At 40.8% G+C, this 11,459-nt stretch overlaps 1 long non-coding RNA gene across 4 annotated transcripts in view; it reads right to left on the bottom strand.

Moving 5' to 3' along the window:
• Positions 1-410: 410 nt before the first annotated feature.
• The window catches only part of LOC109378284 (uncharacterized), a 145,139-nt gene continuing 134,090 nt past the window's right edge, over positions 411-11,459 (bottom strand). For all 4 annotated transcript variants that reach the window (XR_002122983.1, XR_002122973.1, XR_002122987.1 and 1 more), the window contains one exon: positions 411-487. This is a non-coding gene — a long non-coding RNA (uncharacterized LOC109378284). The remainder of the gene's footprint in view (positions 488-11,459) is intronic.

Genomic DNA, 11,459 nt, shown 5'->3' with positions numbered 1-11,459 from the left:
TGTTCAACCTCCATTTCTCTCTTTTCCCAGCTATCCATGGAGGGAGTAAATTACAATTTACATCTATCAGACCTGAAATTCTGCAGGTGCTGATAAAATATAAATAAGACTTATGAATAAGAAAGTTGAATAAGTATTATGCTTAAGAGAATGTCATGGTTAGGGAGTTGTAACCGGTATACTGAAAAGGAAGTAGAAATACAACCTCAGTAATCAGGGAAGGGTAATCAGGGAAGGCCTTACCGAGAAGGTTGAGACCCCTGACCTAGTCCAGTCTCCCATGTTACAGATGCAGAGGCTGAGATCTATGAGGTTAAGTGACTGATTCAGGGTCCCACAGCTTACAGTGGTGAGCTGCCCCTCACCCCCCACCCCTCAATTCCCTCTGTGCTCCACCCAACACTGCCCACTCACCATTGGTCCAGGGGCAGCCTTGCTTCTGCCTTTGTCTTTTGTTGGCCTTGAAATTTGCCAGGAGGGCGAGGCCCTGAAAAGGATGAGAACAAACAGCACATTATCCTTAGCACTCTCCACACTGCACAATGTCAGTTGTCCTAAGCGGGTTTGGATATGGTTGAAAATATTGTTTGTTTTGTTTTAAATTTTGGAAAAAATTCCAGTTGCATGGAATTTTTTTCTCCAGAATTAATCATGAGTAGCACACTCTTTAGCTTTGTCCTACTGCAAAGCAGAAAACAAAATAGCCATTGTAGGCCCCCTTTGTTTAAACCCAAGGACTAATGACGTAGTCACCCCTCCCACTGAGCAGCCCGCAGATATTGGTCTCTCTGGAGAGCACTGAGTACCCAGGGCGGCATAACGCTGCTGAGTAAGCCCTCCCTCAACCCAAACTTGATTCCAAGGAGACAATTCCTCTGACTGTTTGTTCTTCGGCTTAGTTGTATCAAATATTCTCAACGAGTTCTTCCAATTTCTGTTTTTAAAGTAAAAATAAAAAGATCAGCACATTCCTTTTATGTCTGTGCAAATGAAGCCGAGACAAGAAGCTGGGGAAAGTCTAGCAAAAACCTTTTGATATGCAACTCGAGTGATTTCCTACTGAAGTCCTGAAATATGAATTAAAAGAATATATTTACTTTGCTTCAGATGCCAAGATTGTATTTTTGGTACTTTCCACAGACTCAGAGGATCGATATTCTAAGAACGAGTCTGTCTTTATTAACCTCCAGTAATAGTGACTCAGGTATAATTGGGGATCCATTAAAAGGCAACTTTCTCTTCCCACATCATACTGTGTTTTAAACGGGGCTATCATTAGTATTCACTATAGCACAATGTTATTCACTATGAAGTCATTTAATTAAAAAGATAATTTCCCATAATGTAAAATTTCAGGCAACTCAATGTCAGTTAAAGGATACACTGACAGTAATATTATGCGCACTGTACTGCTCTCATTTTCTGCATTGATTCGTGTTTGACTCAGATCTAATCAGGAATATCTCACTACAGAAAACACTTTTTCTTCAGATTGTTCTTTTGGACCTAGAGTGTGTACTGCTGCCGGGTATGGATGGATGATATCCACATAAGGCCCCAGACTGCCCCAAAACCTGCCTTGTACCCTAGTATGTGTCGTCGCCAACTAAAAAATGGACACAACTTCTATTGCCCCCTCCATAAGATGGCCCTACCACCAGGGCCCCTGCTTTTCTTGTAAAGGAATCATTACAGGAAAAAAACAAAAATTATAGTCTCTAGAAAATCAGAAGTACCTAAGGGAAAAGAGGGAAGAAATTATAGGAAGCAGGAACAGCTCAAGGGAGCTATTTCCAGGAGCAAATATCCAGCCAGGAATGAGCCTTCTTTTTGGCAAACATCTGAAAACAAATAAATAATAAATATAAAAAGAGAGGGTGAAGCCTTCTAGGAAAGCTCTGTGATCATCAGTTATTTTTATCTTAATATGGTCTGGTTCAGCCAGATGCTTCCCTTCTTACAAACCAGCTATACCAGGAAGATGGAATTTTGTTTGCTGGTGTTGGGGTTTAAAATGAGTCACCCCAAGATGTGCCTTGGTGGTATGTGGATTGTTTCTAGCTTAAGGTAACCAAGAACCTGTGGGCTCAAGAGACACTTCTGCCCTCACTTAACTACCTAGAAGAATTTGAATTAGAGGATGTGCCCATAATAAGGGATTATCAGAGATAACCTTTTTTATTTTAACCCATCTATAGGTCAGGGCAAACTTCTCATTACTAAATATCCACAATTCTTATCATCCTTCAATGACCATTTGAAGCCCCCAGGGCACTTTACCTCATCCTTAGCTCAGAAGGTCATATATACCACACTTTCTCTTTCTGATTTTGAACCACTCATGTATGTGGGGTCTCTGACTCTCTCATGCATGTGGGTTTCCCATCTATGTATGTATTAAATTTGGTTTTCTCATCTAATCTGTTTTATGTCTATTTGATTATTGAATCAGCTAAAATAACCTTGAAGGTAGAGGAAAATTTATTCCTCTCCTACAATGGGAAAAGAAAAGTAGACAATTCTAGAACATAGCGCCCTTCTGCAAGTGGGGCAGGGTGTGTGTGTGTGTGTGTGTGTGTGTGTGTGTACAATGAAGCACAGGACATCCTAGAAGAGGAGTAGAAAGAGGATAAAAAAAAATGCCCAAAATAAACATCACTAATTTCAATATGTACCTAAGAAAGAAGTTAACACTCTGCCCTCTCTTTCTCCTCCTTCATCTCCTTCTCATGCTTTCCTTTCTCCTCCCATTTGAGATTTGAGCCATCCTTAATCCTTGCTCCCAGAAACATGAATTTAAACCAAAATGATTAGTATGAGAATTTAACAGCATTAGTCATTAAATTGGCTTTTCTGGGAGTATGCCATACCTAAGTGCCATAATAATAATCATATTACTGATGACTAACAATTAATAATTATTATTGTCACATAATTATAATTATCATTAATAATATAATAATATATTATCATAATAATCATATAATACTATCATTCTTTTCCTCTTCTTCCTCTTCTTAATCATCATCATCAAAGCTTCTTTGGGGAATTTTGTGCCAAATTTTGTACACTGCAGCTCCCAGGTTGGACAATGAAGGAATTTAAGGATAGCGGGGGAAATGGGTAGGGCTGCTGGTACAGACTGCAGATGGGCCCTGTGCTTCAGGGTCAGGCCAGGACGATGAGTGGATTCTAAAGCGTGATCTGTGCTCTGGTTTCCAGGCAGAACACCTTGGCTTACAGCAGTATCTACAAGGGAGATGAGACATCTTTTCCCATTTGCACACAGGCTGTGGGCTAGCTGCGGCCCTGAGCCTAAGACAGGCCTTGTATTAATCATCAGAGTGGGGTAGAGCAAGCAAAGAACGCGCTAAGCCTTTTTTGGAGAAGTTCCAAAACCATAATTTGGGGGTATTCAGGCCAAGTGGGGGTATTGGTGAGGAGGAGCTGCACAATCAAGTGTTTGGGTTCAGGACTGTGACATCAGCTGAGGGGCTCCCTTCTTGCTGTTCTGAGACAGTTTTCATTACATTACCTTCACCTCTGGTATCTTCAAGATTCTCCTTAGCTTGTGCCATTAATACCTTACCTAAGATTTTTAGATATTCAGTTTGGTCATATGCTGGGTCCTACCTGTATTGAAGGAGCTCTTAGAATTTCCTCTTTATCTCCATATACATCTTTAATTCTCTTATCTTTAATGACGAAAGTAAAATGTGTCCTGTAACAAGTAATCAGGTTGGCCTGATTCTTGATTGAACCTGAGAACATCTTTAAGCAAAGCTTGTTAGAAAGTAAGTAACGTGTGGCTCATTAGCCTGGACCCTGTGAAGGATGTCACAGCTGCTGCAGCAAGACAAGCAGGCTTTGTCAGTCCTGAGCCACAGCAGTGTCCCATGCTCATCCTTGCTCTCCATTTAGCACTTCATCTTTATCTCATGTTTAACAAAGCATAGTCTGTGCTGGCAGTCTGTGGTAAGCACAGTGAATCAGCCTATCCTGCTGGAAGGTGGCAGCAGTGTAGAGTGTCTAAATATTTATTTCAAATATAATCTACTCTGTGGTCTTCCACATCCAAAGATTTTCCAGTTTAAAATACCTGTGGCTGAATAATTCATATGGCGTTTGCAATAAGAGACCATGCAAATAGACTCAAGTGTCACAATCACTACCAAGCCGATATAAACCACACAGCTGGCCCTCCTAGGGATGGCACAGAGGAGAAAGAGCACACTGCTTTGAGCAGGATTGCCACATGATTGGTATATCGGTGCACATTGATAGAGGTCCCCTGCGGTATGGATGGCTACAAATGAGGGTATAGTAGAAAGAATGGACTAGGCTTTCTACAGTAACAAACAACAGCCCCAAAGTCTCAGTGGCTCAACACAATGAAAGTTGATTGTTCACTCATGCTAAATGCCCAGCACGGGTAGGCAGGAAGATCCAGGCTGAGCTAGTCCATCTCAGCATGTGCTTTTACAATTACCCCAGATGGGAGAAGAAAATACAGTGAATCACACACTGGCTCTTAAAGCCTCCACTTGCAAGTGACACATGTCATTTCTGTTTCCATTTCATAAGCCAAAGCAAGTCATATATCCACACCTAATTACAAAGGAGGCAGGGAAATACAATCGTACCACATATCCGGAAGAAAGGGAGAATAGAAATATTTGGAACAACGCTAATGTCTACGATTAGGGGTCCATGTGGAAGGACTCCAGTGCCACCTTTGTGTTCTAGAAGCTGTCAACAGAGATCAGGAAAAAAGATGTCCACATTCATATGTATGGTAACCACCCTAACAACTCAGGCGCCTTATTTCCAGAGATACGTCTTGTATACAATTATCTAGAGAGAAAAGCAGTAAGCCTTAACTCTTCCAAGCAGGTTTACTATATTTTCATCTTTAAAATAAAGAATTACATAAAGCACGCATACCATTATTGAGAAGCAACATAAGAGAGAGAGATACTGATTCTCAGAGGCTTCAGAAATGAAACGTAACTCCAGGCAGTAGATACAAACTGTCTGAAGGGACGACTCTTTCTGAGTATTGTCCTTCCCTTCCACATTTGAGTCACATGTTAAAACTGGTGGGAACCTGGAAGCTATTCTGTTCAACATGGCCCTCTCTCTAAGACAAAGCAGGTTGGATCACAGTGGATATCTGACCCAAGCTGGGCCAGGGTCTCTTCCCTAGGAATGTGGAGTTTGGACTAAGAAAAACTTCCAGGAAACAAGGAATCTGACTAATTGATCTGGGTTGTCTGTTGATTGGAGATGTAACTGAGACTGTTAGTGCTCACTATCCATATCCATCTGCTCCTCCTGTTTCCCAGTTTCCCTTGCAGGTAGATTGGAGCCATGTGACTAAGTTCTGGCCAATGGGAAATTAACAGAAGTGATTCAAACCCCTTTTAGGCTTGGCTGTTGAAAATATCCCTGAAATCATTCCACTTTCTGTTTCCCCACAACAGTGACCTTGGAGGCCACCTGTTCTAGGCGGCATAGTTATAAGATGAGGAAGGGCTTCCCATGCACCCCACCCCACCCTCCCCAATTGTAACATGAGTGAAGAAAGAAATCTTTATGGTTTAGGATTTGTTTCTCACTTCAGTATAACCTAGACTATCCTAATACAGCACCAACACAGGAATGGCCTTATTCTGCCAAAAAGCAGAGAAAAGCTGATTTGCAAAGTGGGAAAAAAATGATGTACATGTGCAGAGAAGAGCAGAGGTGATTAAAAAGAGGCCCTGGGTCCTTCCAATTCCTGGTTCCAGTCCCTTCTGGAAGGCAAATCACATTTCTGTCTTTGGTTTCTGTGATTCTCTTGTATCCTTATTATACTACATTCCTTGTTTTTAGTAAGCTTGTACCAAAGAGGTTTTTGTCCTTTGCAACCAAAAAAAGTTATAATACCTTTATCTCATTCTTTAATTCATTATACCATGAAAACAACTAACAAATAGGTATGGTTCTGACTTGGATTTCTAATTCCTTCAGGAATGCCAAAATCTACAGCAAAATATTGTCCAGATGCAATTTCATAGTACAGTCAACCCTTAAGACACAATTCTAGAATTACATATCTTCTCTATTTACCCAAAATTTAAATAAAGGTGGACAATCTTTTCAGTTTTATTGGTTACAAATGACCAGCTGACAAGTTACTCAACTTCTACAATTGTAGCAAAATTCTAGAGCTATCAAGAAAGGGTTGCTTGTTCAAGAAGAACAGCTAAGGAATTGATTGGCTCTTCAGAATCTGTGCCAACTTCCTTTCTGCAGGCGGGATAAATAGTGGATACCTCTTATAGAAAGAAAGCCATCATTTTAGGAAGAAAAACTCTTTCTCTGCCATGAACAAGCTGAATGCAATCACAAAAACTGCAGACAAAGGAGCTTTTGATGACAGATATTGCTGATGCCTAGTGCCTTCAAAGGCATTCCAGGAAAGGTGAAGGAATAATTATGACTAACAATAACTCATGTTCCTTTCAGGATGTTACTCATTGGTTCAATGGATCACTTGAGATATATGTCACTGAGCCAGCTCATATTCAGTGTGGCAAAAAGATCCCAGGTCCCCAACTTCTTTGCACTGAACTGAGTAAACCCTAAATGGATACATTTTGGGGGAGAAGTAAGGCAGTAAAGCTTTAATAGTAAATTTTTCTTTTTAATTTGCTCTTTTAAAATTTTGCTCTTTTGGTTTTCCCATCTCCTCTCACCCCATTATCTGAGCAAAATAAAATTATCAATGCTAGTAAAGGAAATCTTAAGTGTACCCTTCAAAAGATAAAGGACCCAGATGAAGGAGAAAGGCAGAAACACCGGTAGGAAACAAGGAGAGTCTAACAACTTACCAAGCTCTGAAACAACATGAACTTTTAAGTTTATGTTGCAACTTATATAATGATATACCAAAGCCAGTTAAAATAATAACAATTACAAATAAAAAGAAGGTTAGGCTGGATGGTCTAAGGCAGCGGTTCTCAACCTGTGGGTCGCAACCCCTTTGGGGGTCGAACGACCCTTTCACAGGGGTCGCCTAAGACCATTGGCAAACAAAAAGATATTTACATTATGATTCATAACAGTAGCAAAATTACAGTTATAGAGTAGCAACGAAAATAATTTTATGGTTGGGGGGTCACCACAACATGAGGAATTGTATTAAGGGGTCATGGCATTAGGAAGGTTGAGAACCGCTGATAAGGTCTTTTATTTGAAATTCCATGAGGAAAGGACTATGTGTACTGATGTAGCTCAAGGGCCAAATGGGGCTTCGATGAAATTTTATCCTATGATAGTGATATTAACATCCATTACTTTACTGTATCATGCATTCAGACATACCCTAGTTTAAGAATAAAATATTAACAATGCCTTGTAAGTCCCCTGCACCTGCCCCAGTTGGGCTCTCCTCTGCTCATTCCTCATCTATAGCCACTAGTTCACATTTTCGTGTTCATCATTCCCTGCTTCCTCTATGGTTTCCCCACCTATATTTATATACCCAAACAACATATTGTTTATTTTTGAAATATTGGTAGCTGCATAAAGAAATATCCAAGTTACACTATTAATTAAAAATGCAGGGATGAACCCAACAGAATCTCTGGCTGTCAGCTTCCCTGAGGGTTTACGAGAGCCTTTTCAGGGGAAGTCGGTGGACAAGGTTGTAAGTTAGACCTTAGCAAACACATGGCTCTGCATACTCAGGGCATCTGGCGAGGGTGCCAGGTGAGCCTGATACTGGAGTCAGGCAGAAATATGGTCAGAGAGTATGGGATGCTCTCTATTTTCTACCTTACCTCCAGCTCTCAGATGTAAGGTTTAAGCAGAAAGTTTGGTGATTTACAATGAGTGTCCTCAGCTGATCTAGGCATCAGGGCATTTGAAAGAGAGCAGGAAATTTATCAACAAATGATCATAACACAGGTAAGAATCGTGGCAGGGCTTATTCAAGCATTCTGTCCTCAGGTTGAAATAGAGAGTAAAAAAACAGTGGAAACTTGACTATGACAGTCACCAACATGTCTGCCTCTTGAGTGTCAGGCTCTCTGGGATAGTTGTCCTCTGTCTCTTGATAGCTCTACTGAAATCTCCCTTCACTGTCCTCACAGGAATTCCCTTTGCCTTTGTCCTGAGTTGGATCACCTGTTTCTTATATCCAGGACTAGAATGCATAATTTGTGGGCCCAGTGAAAAAATGAAAATGCAAAGTTCCTTGTTTAAAAATTATTAATAATTTCAAAATGGCAACAGCTGAGCATTAAACCAAGTATGAGGCCCTTCTACATGTGAGACCCTTTGTAACCATATAGGTTGATGCCCTCAAAGCCATCCCTGCCCGTATCTCATGTCTTCTTCTTTCCTAGTTTACTCTCTTGTTTTAGTGGAGCACATTCCTCAGAAGTCCTTTGAGAAAGGGTACATGGGAAATAAGTTTTTGAGACTCAAATGTCTGAAAATGTCTTTGTTCTATCCTCATACTTGAATGTAAGCCACTTTATTGAACAACACTGTATTCTAAATGTTTCTCCCTGGAGTTGTGCAATACAATAGTCCTGCTCGATTGATGGTTTGGCTGGGTATAAAATCCTAGGATGGAAATAATTTTCCTTCAGAACTATAAAGGTATTGCTCCACTGTCTTCTTGTTTATGGTGTCACTGTGGAGAGGTCTGAAGTTATTTGGATTCTTAATTCTCTATATGTGTGTTTATTCCTTTCTAGAAGCTTATATAAATTCTCTTTGCTGCTGAGTTCTGAAATTTTTAAATGTGCCTTTGTGAGGGTCTATTTTCATCTATTGTGCTTAGGATTCTATAGGCTCTGTTGATCTGACAACTCATTTTCTCCAGTTCTGAGAAATTCTCTTGAATTATTTAATTGGTGATTTTTCTCTGCACCATTTACATTTTTCTCTCTTTCTGGAGCTCTTATTATTTGGATGCTGAACCTTCTAGAACACACCTCTCACTTTCTTACTGTTTCCTCTATATCTACTCTTTGTTCTACTTTCTGAGAAAATCCTTTATCTCACATTCTAGCCCTTCTACTTTTTTATTTCATTATCATTTTTAATTTCTAAGAGCTTTTTTGTCCTCTAAGTGAATCTTTCTTACAGCATCCTATTCTTGTTTCACTTATGCAGTGTTGTCTATTATCTGATAGAGGAACTCTTGTTTGTTCGTTTGTTTGTTTGTTTTCTCCTCCCTACATAGTTGCTGTTGCTCTATATTGCCTTTTTCTTATATTTATTTGGGTCTCTGTCTTTTTCACGGGGGACTATGCTCAGATATCTGGTAATTCTTGGTTTTTTTTGCTCTTGATTAATTGTGGAAAACTAAAAACTGATCAAAAGTACTGAGCAAGTGGGCAGGGCTTACCAACTTTAAACTTTACTCTGAAGTGATTTGGGTGGGCTGTTTCTTGGGGGCCCTCTGAAGTTAGTATTTTCACATTTTCTTCTTGTTCTGGTCAAATTCCCAAAGAAGAATTTTCTATTCTCCTGCCTGGTGGATGAGAGTCTGGCTGAGAAACAAGTAAGGAAAGAAGTCTGGAGGGTCAATATATGAGCTAACTCTGTCCCACCCCCTGCCCCGCTCCCTCTCCAGGAGGAAGCCCTGCACTCAACCATGCCTGGCATCCTTCAGTCTGGGACCATCTATTTTACTCTCTACAGAGACAAAAACCTCCAGCTTTCTGTGAGGATGGGGGAGGGACAGTCACCTGGTGCCATGAAGAAGGAAAAGGCAGCTAGTAATCCAACTGCTCCTCGAGTAACGTTTTCTTCCTTATTTGAAGTCTCTCTTTTACCCGAGTCCTAGGCATACTTGATGCTGTCAACTCCTGAGACTCTTGAGGATTCTGTGGTTTGAAACTGGGGATTCAGCTTTCTTGGGCCTGTGAAGGCAGTTACCACTTGTCCATCTGCTTTCCAGTTTTCCAAATTTTATTGCTCTTACTTTCCTATTTCCCCTGTACTTACATGTTTATGTCTTTTGTAAAAATCTCTTTAATGCAGTTTTAGGGTGCTTCAGGAGTAAGTAAAATTAGATACATGTATTCAAACCACCATCAAAACTCAGAACCCCTCTGGCTTCCTTTAAACAGTCTTTTTGGAACTTGCTATACCTTGTTTTTACTTAACCAAATGTATTGATTATGTTACGGGTGCACTGGCATGGCAATGACAACTAACCTTCAAATCCCAGGCATGGGCTTCAGCTAGTGACCTGATGTAAGAAATATCTATGGGATTATCTGTTCAGCACTCTCTCCTCTCCTCCAGCAGCCTCCCAGCCTGACCTTAGGAGCTAGGATTTAGGAGATAGTACACTTTTTTGTTTGTTTGTTTCAAAGGGAGAGGGGTTTTAAAGTGTATTAGTATAAAATGCAAATTTTACTGGTAATTAAAAATTTTCCCTCAGGAACCTCTTAGTGCAGTAAAAATGGTATTGACTTGGGATCCAAAGAGTTTTGAGATCTATATTGAAATACTTTAACTTTGGGCAAGTTATTTTATCTCTTTTGCCTCAGTTTCTTCACATGTGAAATGGGAATTAAAGGCACAGGGATTAAAAAATACTTTTGAAAAAGGTGCGTGGCATGTGGTTAAGCTCTGTAAATGTGACTTCATCCCCTATTTTCCTCATCTGTTAGCAACAGCATCAAGATAGTATAGCTTGTTCTGTACAGCAAATATCCCCAAGAGTGTTAAAGGAGGGCTTATCGGCAAAGGCAAAACTGATCGACCAGCAGCCTGGGGGATCTTTGAGAAGGGTACTCCTTACAGAATTTTATTTGAAAAGGGAAAGGTAACTGAGAACCCCTATATCTGTCAGGCAGGGTGGTGGGAGGTTTAACATCATTTAACTTTTTTTCCTGCTTGTTTATTTTAACCATGAAGCCCCTGATCCCAATGCATTTGAAATATAACTCACATATAATATCAATATTAGTTTGGTAACATTTTTTGAGTGACTGATCCCTTTGACACTTTTCCCAGAAAAACACGTGTGTATTCACATAACTACACTTTGCAGGAGTTTGCCCATCCTCTGGAGCCAAGGACCTCAGGTTAATAAATCCTGTCCAACTATTTTGATTTCACTGCAGTCCTTCTCCTCCTCTGCACCCCTACACCACCTGCCGATAAGTAAAGAGACTGGCAAGCACCACCTGGCTCTGAGAAGGCTGGATTTTAGCAGGCCGCCTGGGGACGGAGTTGGCACTGGGGATGTGTTGGTGTCAGGGCAGCATGCCCTTGCTAGTCCCCTCCTGCTGTTCCCAAAGCCCCGGGGAGCGAGTAGCAAGCACTGGTGAGTCGGTGAGTCGAGTCATGCAGCAGAAGCCCAGGACACACCCCCTGGGGGACAGCCTGACACAGCGCAGGTGGCACTCTGGGACCTTGTGGAGGCTCCCACCTCCCTGCACTCC

This window comes from Hipposideros armiger, unplaced genomic scaffold (genome assembly GCF_001890085.2).
Source record: "Hipposideros armiger isolate ML-2016 unplaced genomic scaffold, ASM189008v1 scaffold_2, whole genome shotgun sequence".
NCBI lineage: Eukaryota > Metazoa > Chordata > Mammalia > Chiroptera > Hipposideridae > Hipposideros > Hipposideros armiger.
The sequence above is the reverse complement of the archived record's forward strand: the minus strand, read 5'-3'. Positions and strand labels throughout refer to the sequence as shown.